Source organism: Panulirus ornatus, chromosome 9, assembly GCF_036320965.1.
Source record: "Panulirus ornatus isolate Po-2019 chromosome 9, ASM3632096v1, whole genome shotgun sequence".
In the NCBI taxonomy this organism is placed as follows: Eukaryota; Metazoa; Arthropoda; class Malacostraca; order Decapoda; family Palinuridae; genus Panulirus; species Panulirus ornatus.
Genome location: NC_092232.1, coordinates 55,489,060 through 55,505,690, shown reverse-complemented (window position 1 = coordinate 55,505,690; position 16,631 = coordinate 55,489,060).

The window sequence follows — 16,631 nt, the reverse complement described above, 5'->3', positions numbered from 1 at the left end:
GAGACAGTTGGGGTGTAGAGTGGCGATGGGGTTAGGGTAAAGCTGAGATGTAGAGTGGTGCTGGGGTAGGATGACACCCCAGAACCAACACCAGCACTGACCAGCGAATCTCTTGCCTCCCTCAGCAGCCAGGGTAGTGAAGAAGACTTAAAGTTCTGATGGGTGCCGTGGGACGTCTCTGGGGGAGGAGGCACGGCGTAGGGGCTGGCCTGGGGTGTGGTGAGTCCGCTTTGCCAACAGTCACACTCGCCAGTCATGGGACGCAACTGACAAGAATCCCTAACACTGGCCTCACCAGTACCAGCCTCCTGCTCTCTTTGCTGACGAGTGGCCCTACTGTGGGTGCAAGCGGTCCTTCCTGTGGTATGTGACAAGTACCCCTTCTTGATCTGAAGACAGGACGCACTGGTAGAATTTCAAAAGTTACCCATGAGGAGTAAGGAAATATAACCCGGCCACAGGAAGACTGCCTGAAGATGAACCTTTTAGACAAACTGCTGGCGTGACCAGAGACATGGTAAATGGATTTCAGCGTTACACACTTGCAAAAGCAATGTTTCGGCGATATGAATGTCAATGATGAATATAAAAACGTGCGGTAGAAGAAAAAAACCATGGAATATTTAACAGTAATGACTTAGAATACGAAAAATGATACCGTGACTTAATAGAATAAAGGCAACACACAAAGCTAGGTTTCATAGCTGGAAATGTAGACTATAAAATGAAGGATACAATAGTGACTATAACGCCCTGGTCAGACCTTAGCGGGAATATCCTGCTGGTAATCTCGTTAGCAAACTAAATCAAAGATGATGTAAATCTGGAACGAATTCAAAGAAGAGCAACGAAACTAATGCCGCTCAGAAATAATCCTTTGTACAGAAGGACTCTATTTTCAGCCACCGGCTCCTACCCGTCTTTGTCGCCTTCTACGACGCGCAGGGAACACGTGGGCAGTATTCTTTCTCTCTTAGGCTATGGATTAAGATTTGTGTGCTCTAACAGGGAAGCCAGCTGTGTTGATGTCACAAAGTCTTTTTGTAATTTAGAGAAATACAGTAATTCAACTAATGATGAAATCAATAATTGTAAGGGTTTAGTGTATACCAGTTTGTCAAAACCAGTGGAACCTAATAGCCCTAAAAGATATATAAGAGCTGTAAACACCTTAAGAAAAGACAAGGATATACATATTACTAAAGCAGATCAGGCTAACACTGTTGTGATTTTAGACAAAAGTATCTGTTTATCTAAAAATGAATGATCTTTAAAATGATGACACAACATATTCTAAACTCAGCAAAAGTCCCCCAGAAGCAGTTAATTCCCGTTTCAATAAAGAAATGAAGTTGTTGTTGAAAGGTAATCTTGAAAGTAATCTTTATATGGAATTTTTTTAAATAAAATTACGAAGGGATATCTTACCTTCTAATGCAATTTGGTTTAGGTATGTAGATGATGTTCTCTGAGTTTGGCCAACAAATGAAAATTTACAAATATTTCTCCACTTAACAATTTAGTACCTTCCATCAAATTTACTGTAGAAAATGAAAATAATGATAAGTTACCATTTTTAGATTGCATAATTCATAGGCAAGGAAACAAGTTTAAGTTTAGCATATACAGAAAACCTACCAATGTATGCTCATATATCCATTATTACTCATCTCAACATGATAAAGTTAAATTATCATCATTTCAATTTATGTTCCTTAGGGCATTACGTATTTGCAGTCCAGAGTTTATTGATGATGTGATTGAGAAGATATATTCTATTGGATCTAAGTTAAAGTACTCTAGATCCTTCATTGATAAATCCCTTAAGTTAGCTAAAAAAAATCATATTATAGAGTTGAGCCTAAACCTCCCATTAACACCAAGAATCTTTTAGTTCTCCCTTTTAATAATAATTGTACTTTACTTCCCATGTTGCTTAAATCCTTTAATGTAAACGTTGCTTTCAGCAACAATCATACTATAAAGAATATCTTAATCAGGAATGCACCAGAAAATTCTCCTGGGTGCATCTATAAAGTGCCATGCAGAAACTGTGATAAGTTTTATGTTGAGCAGACTGGTAAGGATCTTTCTGTTAGACTTAAGCAACATAGATATAATATAAGTACGGGACAAGAATCAAATGCCATGTTTAATCACGTTAAAAACTATGATCATTGTATTGACTGGAATAATGCCATCTCAGTTATTAACTCTAACTCTATTACCACGAGAAATATCATTGAATATTCTATTACTAGATACGCTAAGAATTATAATCTTAATATTAGCAATGGTCTATACAAATTAGACAACTTTATTGTTCATAAAATTTGTAAAATGATAAGTTTATGATACGCTCCTTGTCTGTCTTTGACAATCGCATGTTTCCCAAATGGCGTCCTAGCTACGTCTCTTCCTTGTATATCAACTGACTGTTATATTTCTCACTTGTGTCTCCCCTAATGATGTGATTATTACACGAAAGAGCACTTGGGAACTTATCGTGTTTCATTTTCCCCATGGACTCAGGAACATATATATATATATATATATATATATATATATATATATATATATATATATATATATATATATATATATATATATATATATTTTTTTTTTTTTTTTTTTTTTTGCCGCTGTCTCCCGCGTTTGCGAGGTAGCGCAAGGAAACAGACGAAAGAAATGGCCCAGCCCACCCCCATACACATGTATATACATACGTCCACACACGCAAATATATATACCTACACAGCTTTCCATGGTTTACCCCAGACGCTTCACATGCCCTGATTCAATCCACTGACAGCACGTCAACCCCGGTATACCACATCGATCCAATTCACTCTATTCCTTGCCCTCCTTTCACCCTCCTGCATGTTTAGGCCCCGATCACACAAAATCTTTTTCACTCCATCTTTCCACCTCCAATTTGGTCTCCCACTTCTCCTCGTTCCCTCCACCTCCGACACATATATCCTCTTGGTCAATCTTTCCTCACTCATTCTCTCCATGTGCCCAAACCATTTCAAAACACCCTCTTCTGCTCTCTTAACCACGCTCTTTTTATTTCCACACATCTCTCTTACCCTTACGTTACTTACTCGATCAAACCACCTCACACCACACATTGTCCTCAAACATCTCATTTCCAGCACATCCATCCTCCTGCGCACAACTCTATCCATAGCCCACGCCTCGCAACCATACAACATTGTTGGAACCACTATTCCTTCAAACATACCCATTTTTGCTTTCCGAGATAATGTTCTCGACTTCCACACATTCTTCAAGGCTCCCAGAATTTTCGCCCCCTCCCCCACCCTATGATCCACTTCCGCTTCCATGGTTCCATCCGCTGCCAGATCCACTCCCAGATATCTAAAACACTTTACCTCCTCCAGTTTTTCTCCATTCAAACTTACCTCCCAATTGACTTGACCCTCAACCCTACTGTACCTAATAGCCTTGCTCTTATTCACATTTACTCTTATATATATATATATATATATATATATATATATATATATATATATATATATATAGATATATAGATATATATATATATATATATATATATATATATATATATATATATATATATATATATATATATATATATATGGCAATGAGCATGAGAAGAAATATCATGAGAGGTAAGTGTTTCGGGAGCAGCTGAATGAGTGTGTTGGTAGTTTTGATGCACTAGACCGGGTTATAGTGATGGGTGATTTGAATGCAAAGGTGAGTAATGTGGCAGTTGAGGGAATAATTGGTATACATGGGGTGTTCAGTGTTGTAAATGGAAGTGGTGAAGAGCTTGTAGATTTATGTGCTGAAAAAGGACTGGTGATTGGGAATACCTGGTTTAAAAAGAGAGATATACATAAGTATACGTGTGTAAGTAAGACAGATGGCCAAAGAGCGTTATTGGATTACGTGTTAATTGATAGGCGCGCGAAAGAGAGACTTTGGATGTTAATGTGCTGAAAGGTGCAACTGGAGGGATGTCTGATAATTATCTTGTGGAGGCGAAGGTGAAGATTTGTAGAGGTTTTCAGAAAAGAAGAGAGAATGTTGGGGTGAAGAGAGTGGTGAGAGTAAGTGAGCTTGGAAAGAAGACTTGTGTGAGGAAGTACCAAGAGAGACTGAGTACAGAATGGAAAAAGGTGAGAACAAAGGAGGTAAGGGGAGTGGGGTAGGAATGGGATGTATTTAGGGGAGCAGTGATGGCTTGCGCAAAAGATGCTTGTGGCATGAGAAGCGTGGGGGGTGGACAGATTAGAAAGTGTAGTGAGTGGTGGGATGAAGAAGTAAGATTATTAGTGAAAGAGAAGAGAGAGGCATTTGGACGATTTTTGCAGGGAAATATGGCAAATGAGTGGGAGATGTCTAAAAGAAAGAGGCAGGAGGTCAAGAGAAAGGTGCAAGAGGTGAAAAGGAGGGCAAATGAGAGTTGGGGTGAGAGAGTATCATCAAATTTTAGGGAGAATAAAAAGATGTTTTGGAAGGAGGTAAATAAAGTGCGTAAGACAAGGGAACAAATGGGAACTTCAGTGAAGGGGACTAATGGGGAGGTGATAACAAGTAGTGGTGATGTGAGAAGGAGATGGAGTGAGTGTTTTGAAGGTTTGTTGAATGTATTTGATGATAGAGTGGCAGATACAGGGTGTTTTGGTCGAGGTGGTGTGCAAAGTGAGAGGGTTAGGGAAAATGATTTGGTAAACAGAGAAGAGGTGGTAAAAGCTTTGCGGAAGATGAAAGTCGGCAAGGCAGCGGGTTTGGATGGTATTGCAGTGGAATTTATTAAAAAAGGGGGGACTGTGTTGTTGACTGGTTGGTAAGGTTATATAATGTATGTATGATTCATTGTGAGGTGCATGAGGATTGGCGGAATGCTTGCATAGTGCCATTGCACAAGTGAGTGCTCAAATTACAGATGTATAAGTTTAGGATAAGTTATGGGATAACAACCCCTCCCCCCTCATGTGTGCGAGGTAGCGCTAGGAAAGACAACAAAGGCCCCATATATATATATATATATATATATATATATATATATATATATATATATATATATATATATATATATATATATATATATATATATATACTTTGAGATGTATAGGTATGTATATTTGCGTGTGTGGACGCGTATGTATATACATGTGTATGTGGGTGGGTTGGGCCATTCTTTCGTCTGTTTCCTTGCGCTACCAGGCTAATGCGGGAAACAGTGACAAAGCAAAATAAAATAAATAGATAAATATATATATATTTATATATATATATATATATATATATATATATATATATATATATATATATATATATATATATATATATATATATATATATATCCCTGGGGATAGGGGAGCAAGAATACTTCCCACGTATTCCCTGCGTGTCGTAGAAGGCGACTAAAAGGGGAGGGAGCGGGGGGCTGGAAATCCTCCCCTCTCGTTTTTTTTTAATTTTCCAAAAGAAGGAACAGAGAATTGGGCCAGGTGAGGGTAGTCCCTCAAAGGCTCAGTCCTCTGTTCTTAACGCTACCTCGCTAATGCGGGAAATGGCGAATAGTTTGAAAGAAAAGAAAAGAAATATATATATATATATATATATATATATATATATATATATATATATATATATATATATATATATTTTTTTTTTATACTCTGTCGCTGTCTCCCGCGTTTGCGAGGTAGCGCAAGGAAACAGACGAAAGAAATGGCCCAACCCCCCCCATACACATGTATATACATACGTCCACACACGCAAATATACATACCTACACAGCTTTCCATGGTTTACCCCAGACGCTTCACATGCCTTGATTCAATCCACTGACAGCACGTCAACCCCGGTATACCACATCGATCCAATTCACTCTATTCCTTGCCCTCCTTTCACCCTCCTGCATGTTCAGGCCCCGATCACACAAAATCTTTTTCACTCCATCTTTCCACCTCCAATTTGGTCTCCCTCTTCTCCTTGTTCCCTCCACCTCCGACACATATATCCTCTTGGTCAATCTTTCCTCACTCATCCTCTCCATGTGCCCAAACCACTTAAAAACACCCTCTTCTGCTCTCTCAACCACGCTCTTTTTATTTCCACACATCTCTCTTACCCTTACGTTACTTACTCGATCAAACCACCTCACACCACACATTGTCCTCAAACATCTCATTTCCAGCACATCCATCCTCCTGCGCACAACTCTATCCATAGCCCACGCTATATATATATATATATATATATATATATATATATATATATATATATATATATATATATATATATATATATACCCTAACACACACACACATAACTGAGGAAGCGTGGGTGGGGATGCGTGCCACGAGCGAGGGTATATATCATTGAGGACAAACTGCGGTTTCCAAACATCATAATAATAAGGAACCTGGTTGGTCACCACTGGGAAAACCTCGGTTGAGGGCCACTGAGAAAACCCTGGTGGACGGCCACTGGAAAAAGTAAAGATATGACGATTTTGAAGTTAAATTTGGAACGTTTGTGTCAAATGTGTGGTTGTGCGATGCCACATGATGACGACATGATGTGAGGCATGGACAAGATCCCCCACCCCCACCCCCACCCCCACCCCCCCTCTTCCCCCAAATATTACGAAATGTTTCGAGGATCTTTGTTCTTTCTGAATGAAATAATATAATCCATTTTTCACCCCAGTGTACTGACTATCCCTGCCGATTTCACGTGGTGTGTGTGTGTGCGTGTGTCATATTACTTATAACACTTGCTGCTTTAAGGCTGCGCTACAATCAGTAGCAAGGAAATGTTGGATTCCCTTAGAGTGAGACGTTCCTTAACGAGACTGTTCATCCTCGCTGAGGATGATCCAAACCTCACCTGAGTCCGGTAGCACCAATGTATATCTTATTTAGTTACTTCGTTTGCTTCCAGCACTTCCCAGGACTATCCTTCCAGCACTTCCCAGGACTATCCTTCCAGCACTTCCCAGGACTATCTTTCCAGCACTTCCCAGGACTATCCTTCCGGCACTCCCCAGGACTATCCTTCCAGCACTTCCCAGGACTATCCTTCCGGCACTCTCCAGGACTATCCTTCCAGCACTTCCCAGGACTATCCTTTCCAGTACCCTACAGGTCACACGAGGTTCACCAGGGTCTTATCCAGTGCTTCCCCCGGGCGGGTCCTCTTGCTTATCAGCAGGTATGACGTCTGTTCTCTTCCATTCACTTTTAATCGGCGATATCTTGAACAATACTTCAAGTTGTTGATCAAGTGCATCTACAGCACTTCCTCAGCACATACTGAGAATTTTCTTTAGGCTCATAAGACCTTTAAGTATCCTGCTTATATCTTGTCTAGCTATTGCCGTGCTTTCTACTACCTCCTCCGCTTCTATATTAACTCGTGTTAGGAGTGGAGTCTTCCACCATGGGAAAACTTTGGAACATGTCCTTCAGTTCCTCGCATACTCATACATCTTCTATAACTTTCTCCCTCTGAATCCCTCTGTCTGATTAGTTGCTCTTCACCTGAAACTTTAATCTTGATGAGCTTATAGAGACGCTCCGTCGAGTTTTGTGTAGTTGCCACACTTGTATAGCCTTTCTTAGTCCGGTCTTATCTCTGGTATTGTTCTAACCTCCTCTTTTACCATACAACCGCACTGAACCATTACATAATCCTTTTTTTTTTTTGTAACTGGTGTGTCATATATTCTCAAGAGCCATGCCATGTGTGAAGAGGTCCAGTAATGATGGTGAGTCAGTCTTCTTCCATTACTGTGCTCATTGATATTCTGATATGGGAAATATTCCTAAACACACAAGCTAGGAACTTGTGTCTCCATGACTCCCTTTCATCATGAGGACCCAAATCCTTTCCATGTGGTACACTTTGATATACATCCTAAGTAAAAGACCTCAGTTTGAGGGTGAGAGAATTTCATGGTCTCGTGGCGGGAACTTATATATTGGAAGGAAGTTATAAAGTTTTAAAGATAACGTTAAGAGAGCAGAAGGAGGACCAGAGAACAATAGCTGTGGCTGGGAAACAAATATTGTACACAGAAAAGACAAATAACAGGAGTTAGATCTAATGTCCGTAATCAGGTTATCTGCTAGACAACTGAAATGATACATTCATGTAGGGGAAAGACGTTCAGTCTATCCTTGTCGCTTAGCTTTACTGAGATGGAAATTAATACCAGCAATCGTTGCACGGAGGATGTAAAATGGTTCCCTACTCCACCCTCATAACTGTTGTTATCGACAACCTACTGCACAAAAGGATTGCCTCCAGGATAGATGTAGGTAAGGGAATATGCTGCAGATAGACTGGGTCTTGGTTGGGTACAGGACTACACAAACTGAGCCCTCCCTCTCGCTGGTAGCAGAGTCAGTTAAAGGAAAGGTGTAGGTAAAGGAGTAAGACTTGATGATGATGTACTGTGTGGAGGGAGTTGGGGAATGTAGTAGAGCCATTACTCACATCTGTGTGTTTCTGTCTTTCTGATACCTTTCTTTAAGAGCATTATTGAATTTTCCTCCTGAACATACTCGGCAGAGAGCACAAGACACAAGATTCCTAGTGCCTTTCCTCGTAAAGGAAAGGTCAACTGGTTGTAAAACTATAGTGATCATCTCACTGAGTAGGATATATGAGAGTGTTTAAGACGGAAGACATATGGAATTTCTTCCCCTAAAACCACTCTCACCCGACAGAACAGGAACTGAATACTGCAGGCTCTTCCAAAAGGTTGTGGCCTCTGCGGCGATTTTCCATGGTCAGAGATTCTCCAACACCACAGCGCCTCTTCTGTATGACGACGATCGCAGGGAATATGCTTCACTCGACTTGCAAATGAGACATTCCATCACTCGACCACGGTCGAAACCTCAGTGGCACTGTACGCATCAATGGACGAAGTAATAAGAAAAGGCTGAATCAGTTAGTGTAATGTGGTTACCCTGGATTCTAGTCTGGGCTTATTCCATAGAAATGTTTGAGTGTGACTTTACACACGGACGAAACGCAGGCACTTTAAGTATCTTAGACAGAGGAGGTGGTCATAGATGGGACCAAGTGTGTAGGTAAGGTCAACGAAACCTAACAGACAACAGAGGTATGAGGTAGGAAAACTGTAACATAAACACGACGATACAGGGAGCAGAGATATGAGAAGGCAACACACGGAGAACAAGCGTACACCTCTGGTCTGGTGTTCACGTTGATGCAGACAACATGGAGAACAAGTGAACACCTCTGGTCTGGCGGTGTTCCCGTCACAGGAGATGGGTTGGGCAACACCCACGCCCCTGGAGGCCCCTGGAAGTAATCAATAAAGATCGGCATCATCCCGGAGCGACACGCCGCCACCCACACACACATCTTACCAACAAAAACAATCATACTCGCAACCTACTGGTTACGAGGCAATAAATCCTGACTCGGGTCAGAGGAGACCGGGAGAGGCTCAGCCAGACTCCAGACGGGAGGAGGACCCCAGGCAACAAGAGGAAGGACTGGTGTAGGATGTAGAGTTAAGAATTGTGGAATGGCGTCGAGTAGGACGTAAAGTCCATGCAAGACCAGGACTCCAGGAAGGTCCATGCAAGACCAGGACTCCAGGAGGGTCCATGCAAGACCAGGACTCCAGGAGGGTCCATGCAAGACCAGGACTCCAGGAGAGTCCATGGAAGACCAGGACTCCAGGAAGGGTTGGAAGATTAACATAGAAGGATGGACCCAAGAATCCATCCTGTTATAACTCTCATCTATCGTATGCTGCAGCTGCATCCTTCCTACTAACTACCCTCGCACATCACTAAGCCAAATTCGTCTTTTCCTAACGACCATTCGCACATCACTACACTAAACATTGTCTAACTAAAAGTCAGGTGTCAGTAGTTCACACTCATTACCAGTAACCATGAGTGAAGTACCTAACGAACTCATAACGCTGCAACATTCATTCTTCATGAGGTGAGGAAAACGAGAACAGGTACTCTCATGTGTCCTGGGGGATGAAGGGAATCAGACATAGCTCTATCCTTGTGTCCTGGGCAATGTGACACATTGTTCATATCACTCTGTGACCTAGCACCCTGGGCAGTGAAACACAAGCCTAGGGCACGTGTGACCTGGTGTCCCATGTGACGTGACACACAGGTTATATTACCATGTGACCTGGTGTCCTAGGCAGTATGAGACACTATCCACACCACGTTATACCTGGAGAGGATTGAAAAAAAATCCAAATCCTGTGTCCTGGAGACGATGGGAGAATACCCCTTCACCATGTCCTGGGGGGTTAGACACTGCACCTTCTCCCTCTGTCCTGGAGAAGGTGAGGTCTTACCCCAGATCCTAAAAGCGTCAAGGGCTTCACCATGTCCTGGAGGATAACTTCCGCCGTGTCCCGGAGAAAATGAAGCCTTCCCTGTGTCCTGAAGGGGTCGATACCTTCCTTGTGTCCTGGAGGGGTGAGGTCTTCCCTTGCGTCATGGAGGGAGTAAGACCCTCCCCTGTGTCATTGAGGAATGGGAACTTCCCCCGTGTCCTGGAGGGGGTAACACTGTCCCTCTTGTCCTAGCGGAGATGAGCCTTCGCACGTGTCCTGGAAGAGTCAAGGCCTTACCCCGTGTCCCAGAGTGTTTGAGACCTTCTCCTCTGTCTTAAAGGAGAAAAGACATTCCCGTGTGTCCTGGAGGAGGTTAGACCTTCTCCCATGTCCTGGAAGGTGTGAGTCATTCCTCAGGTCCCGGAGAGGGTGTTACCTTCCCCCGTGTCCTGGAGGGGAGGAGACCTTCCCCCGTGTCCTGGAGGGGATGAGATCTTCCCTCGTGTCCTGGAGGGGATGAGACCTCCCTTCGTGTCCTGGAGGAGATGAGACCTTCCCCGTGTCCTGGTGGGGATGAGACCTTCCCCCGTGTCCTGGAGGGGATGAGACCTTCCCTCGTGTCCTGGAGGGGATGAGACCTTCCCCCGTGTCCTGGAGGGGATGAGACCTTCCCCCGTGTCCTGGAGGGGATGAGACCTTCCCCCGTGTCCTGGAGGGGATGAGACCTTCCCTCGTGTCCTGGAGGGGATGAGACCTTCCCCCGTGTCCTGGAGGGGATGAGACCTTCCCCCGTGTCCTGGAGGTGATGAGACCTTCCCTCGTGTCCTGGAGGGAATGAGACCTTCCCTCGTGTCCTGGAGGGGATAAGACCTTCCCCCGTGTCCTGGAGGGGATGAGACCTTCCCTCGTGTCCTGGAGGGGATGAGATCTTCCCTCGTGTCCTGGAGGGGATGAGACCTTCCCCCGTGTCCTGGAGGGGATGAGACCTTCCCTCGTGTCCTGGAGGGGATGAGACCTTCCCTCGTGTCCTGGAGGGGATGAGACCTTCCCCGTGTCCTGGAGGGGATGAGACCTTCCCTCGTGTCCTGGAGGGGATGAGACCTTCCCCCGTGTCCTGGAGGGGATGAGACCTTCCCTCGTGTCCTGGAGGGGATGAGACCTTCCCTCGTGTCCTGGAGAGGATGAGACCTTCCCTCGTGTCCTGGAGGGGATGAGACCTTCCCCCGTGTCCTGGAGGGTATGAGACCTTCCCCCGTGTCCTGGAGGGGATGAGACCTTCCCCCGTGTCCTGGAGGGGTGAGACCTTCCCCCGTGTCCTGGAGGGAATGAGACACGGCCGTCGACTCATCCCGGCGTCAGCTGATATCCTTTGTTCTTCGTGGCGCCAAGCTGCACACACTGCGGCCTCTCTCTCTCTCTCTCTCTCTCTCTCTCTCTCTCTCTCTCTCTCTCTCTCTCTCTCTCTCTCTCTCTCTCTTGTATTGGAAGGGTTTAGTGACGGCGACGCAGTGAGCCAGCGCTTTAGTAGCTGTCAAGTGTCACTCTTTTTACTCAGGTGTCTCTCTTATCTTTCCGCCCCACCCACACGTGGGCCGCTGGCATTCAGTCCCCAAACATAAAGTTTCTGCCTCTCTCTCTCACACGACTCCCTCCATCGCAGCAATGTCTTTTACTACGGTGAGCCCTACGCGCTAAGCCCTAAGCCCTAGCACTTTTTTTTTTTTGCAACATCTCGTCATATAAGTCAATGCTCTCTCTCTCTCTCTCTCTCTCTCTCTCTCTCTCTCTCTCTCTCTCTCTCTCTCTCTCTCTCTCTCTCTCTCTCTCTCTCCCGTCACCTCGAAGTGCCTGCACCGGCCCTGTGCCGTCCGCCCCGGCACACCATGGGCAACTGGCACACATAACTCCCCGAAGGCCGCCAGGCCACGAAGCCCAATCTCGTAGGACCCAGCCCTAACTTGTAGGGCTGTAGAACCCAGCCCCACTTCGTAAGACCCATTTCCAACTAGCAGGAGCCGCCCAAACTCGTAGAACCAAGCCCCAACTTGTAGGACCCAGTCTTGACTCGTAAAACTTAGTACCAACTCAAAGAACTCTGATCCAATTCGAACTACGTAGCCCAATTTGTAGGACCCATCCCCAATGTGTAGGATCCAGCTCTAACCTACAGAACCCAACCCCAACTGACCGGATCTAGTCCAAACTCAGAAAACCCTGTCCTTCAATTTGTAAAAACCAGCTCCAGGTTGTAGGACCTGGTTCTAAGTTGTAGCATCAAGTCTCAGCTTGTAGGACCCAACCATAACTTGTAGAACCCGATCCTAACTTGGAGGACCTACAACCACAACTACTAGGAACCAACCTAAACTGGAAGGACCAAGCCCCAACCTGCTGGACCCTGCGATTTGTAGGAATCAGCCCCAATTTGTCGTACCCAACTTCAACTTGTAGAACTCAATACCAACTTTCCGGGCGTAACCCCACTTGTAAGACTCAGCTCCAGCTTGTAGAACCCAGCTTCAACGTTTAGAATCCAACCCCAACTTATACGACCCAGCCTCAATTTCTAAGGACCCAACCTCGCCTTATTAGACCCAACCCTGGCTTGTAGAACCCAGCCTTAACTATTCAGACCCAGTCCTAACTAGAAGAATCGAACTCTAACTGTTACTCTGACGATGTGACGCTTCCCCACCTGGACGTCTTCAGTGGCGACCAGGAGGTTGTCTAGGGAGTGGAGTCCCACCTACGACACTTGACTTGTTTGCAAAACTCTGATGAAATTCCGTGTGTAGTGTTCCATCGTTGACGTTAGAGCATCCGTTTATGATGGGCCAAGAACTGTACTTAATAGCTGATGCCTCACTACCACCAACGCCTCACTACCACCAACGCCTCACTACCACCAACCATCACCGAGGCAACACTGCCGCTGAAGTTTTCTATATGTTTACTTTTTCACGACGAAAGGAAAGGTTATGGAGGGGATCCCGGAGACTTGGCTGGTTATGGAGGGGATCCCGGAGACTTGGCTGGTTTTATGAATGAAGTTAAAGCTGACGATTCGTGTTGGAGTCCGGCCGTTGCGTCAGCCAGGCTCGTCGCCTACATCAGCCAGGCCTCAGTGTATCTGTGGCAATCAGACTTACTACCTGCTTCAGCCAGACCTAAAGTCTGTGTCAGCCAGGCCCAACACCTACGTCAGTCAACCCCAACGTCAACGTAAGTCAGGCCCGCCTCCTACCTATGCCAGACCCACCGCCTGGGTCGACAGACCAGCAGGAGGATTCCTCAAACCCTCCCACACACACACACACACACACACACACACACACACACACACACACACACACGACTGCTCTCTCTCTCTCTCTCTCTCTCTCTCTCTCTCTCTCTCTCTCTCTCTCTCTCTCTCTCTCTCTCTCTCTCTCTCTCTCTCTCTCTCTCTCTCTCATTCATTCATTCATCCAACCGATCGCATGAATGGAAAGGTCAGGGAGAGTTATGAATGGAGGAGGTCTGGCTCGGACGCCTCTGCCGCTCCGCTACTACGGAGTGGGATCGAACCCAGCGCTCTCGGTACAAAGTATGGGATCTTGCCCAAGGCTCCACCATGCTAACCAGCTCTACTGATTCGTCAGAGAAGATCTGAAGGTAAAAGCAATACTACTTAACTCGCTGTCCAAGGCAACCACCAGCAGGAAATGTTGGTGGTGAGTGTACGAGGCGACACGCTGCCTCCACCGTCAGCATAACTGTGGCCTACCACCACCCCAACCCCGCCCACTGGCACCACCACCACCCCCTACCCTGCCCCGCCCACTCCCGCCACCACCCCCCCTTTCCCTCCTACTGCCAATCCTGCAATCAGCCCCCTCCCCGCCCACTGTCGCTCCCGCCTTTACCACCACCACAAACACCCTCCGCCCTACACGCCCACCATCACCACTCCCCTCCACGTCCAATGTCGCTCCCTCTACCAATATAACCAACCCACTGCCGCCCACTGTCGCCTACTTCATTATCATCCCGCCCAACCCACTGCCCCCCCCCCCATCCATATCATCACCACAAACACCCACTGCTCCATCCTCTCCCCCCCCCACCCTGCCACCATCCCTCTGTCTGCCCACTGCCGACTCAATCCTTGCAACCCCAATGACCGCCATCACCCCCGCTCCACCTACTACTGCCCTCATTCCTGCCACTACTACCCCCGTCCCGCCCACTTCTACCCTCCACTCTGCCCATTGTACTCCCCAACCTTCCCACTCCCGCATCCACACCTTCCACAGCCGTCCCAAACCCCAATGACCGTCACCGTCCTCCCGCTCACCCACTGCTACACGCATCCCACCCACTGCCGGCCTCATCCTACCCACCACCGTCCCTACACCAATAACTGCCTCCATCCCAGCCACTGCCACCCCAACCCAGCCACCCAAAGTCCATCCACTTCCGCTCCTTATCTCACTCACTGCCGCCCCCGCCCATCTACTACCACCCTAACCCACCCATCGCCACCCTAACCCATTCATTGCCGTCCACCCACTTCCACCCCCACACTACTACTACTACTACTAATATATATATATATATATATATATATATATATATATATATATATATATATATATATATATATATATATATATATTATCCCTGGGGATAGGGGAGAAAAAATACTTCCCACGTATTCCCTGCATGTCGGAGAAGGCGACTAAAAGGGAAGGGAGCGGGGGGCTGGAAATCCTCCCCTCTCGTTTTTAGTTTTCCTAAAGAAGGAACAGAGCTGGCCAAGTGAGGATATTTCCTCAAAGGCTCAGTCCTCTGTTCTCAACGCTACCTCGCTAACGCGGGAAATGGCAAATAGTATAAAAAGAAATATATATATATATATATATATATATATATATATATATATATATATATATATATATATATATATATATATCATAGGGTGGGGGAAGGGGCGAAAATTCTGGAAGCCTTGAAGAATGTGTGGAAGTCGAGAACATTATCTCGGAAAGCAAAAATGGCTATGTTTGAAGAAATAGTGGTTCCAACAATGTTGTATGGTTGCGAGGCGTGGGCTATGGATAGAGTTGTGCGCAGGAGGGTGAATGTGCTGGAAATGAGATGTTGAGGACAATATGTGGTGTGAGGTGGTTTGATCGAGTAAGTAATAGTAGGGTGAGAGAGATGTGTGGTAATAAAAAGAGTGTGGTTGAGAGAGCAGAAGAGGGTGTTTTGAAATGGTTTGGTCACATGGAGAGAATGAGTGAGGAAAGATTGACAAAGAGGATATATGTGTCAGAGGTGGAGAGAACGAGGAGAAGTGGGAGACCAAATTGGAGGTGGAAAGATGGAGTGAAAAAGATTTTGAGTGATCGGGGCCTGAACATGCAGGAGGGTGAAAGGCGTGCAAGGAATAGAGTGAATTGGAACGATGTGGTATACCGGGGTCGACGTGCTGTCAATGGATTGAACCAGGGCATGTGAAGCGTCTGGGGTAAACCATGGAAAGTTCTGTGGGGCCTGGATGTGGAAAGGGAGCTGTGGTTTCGGCGCATTATTACATGACAGCTAGAGACTGAGTGTGAACGAATGGGGCCTTTGTTGTCTTTTCCTAGCGCTTCCTCGCACACATGAGGGGGAAGGGTGTTGTTATTCCATGTGTGGCGGGGTGGCGATGGGAATGAATTTAGGCAGACAGTATGAATTATGTACATGGGTACATATGTATATGTGTGTATATATATATATATATATATATATATATATATATATATATACATTGAGATTTTTTTTTTTTTGCCGCTGTCTCCCGCGTTTGCGAGGTAGCGCAAGGAAACAGACGAAAGAAATGGCCCAGCCCACCCCCATACACATGTATATACATACGTCCACACACGCAAATATACATACCTACACAGCTTTCCATGGTTTACCCCAGACGCTTCACATGCCCTGATTCAATCCACTGACAGCACGTCAACCCCGGTATACCGCATCGATCCAATTCACTCTATTCCTTGCCCTCCTTTCACCCTCCTGCATGTTCAGGCCCCGATCACACAAAATCTTTTTCATTCCATCTTTCCACCTCCAATTTGGTCTCCCACTTCTCATTCCCTCCACCTCCGACACATATATCCTCTTGATCAATCTTTCCTCACTCATTCTCTCCATGTGCCCAAACCATTTCAAAACACCCTCTTCTGCTCTCTCAACCACGCTATTTTTATTTCCACACATCTCTCTTACCCTT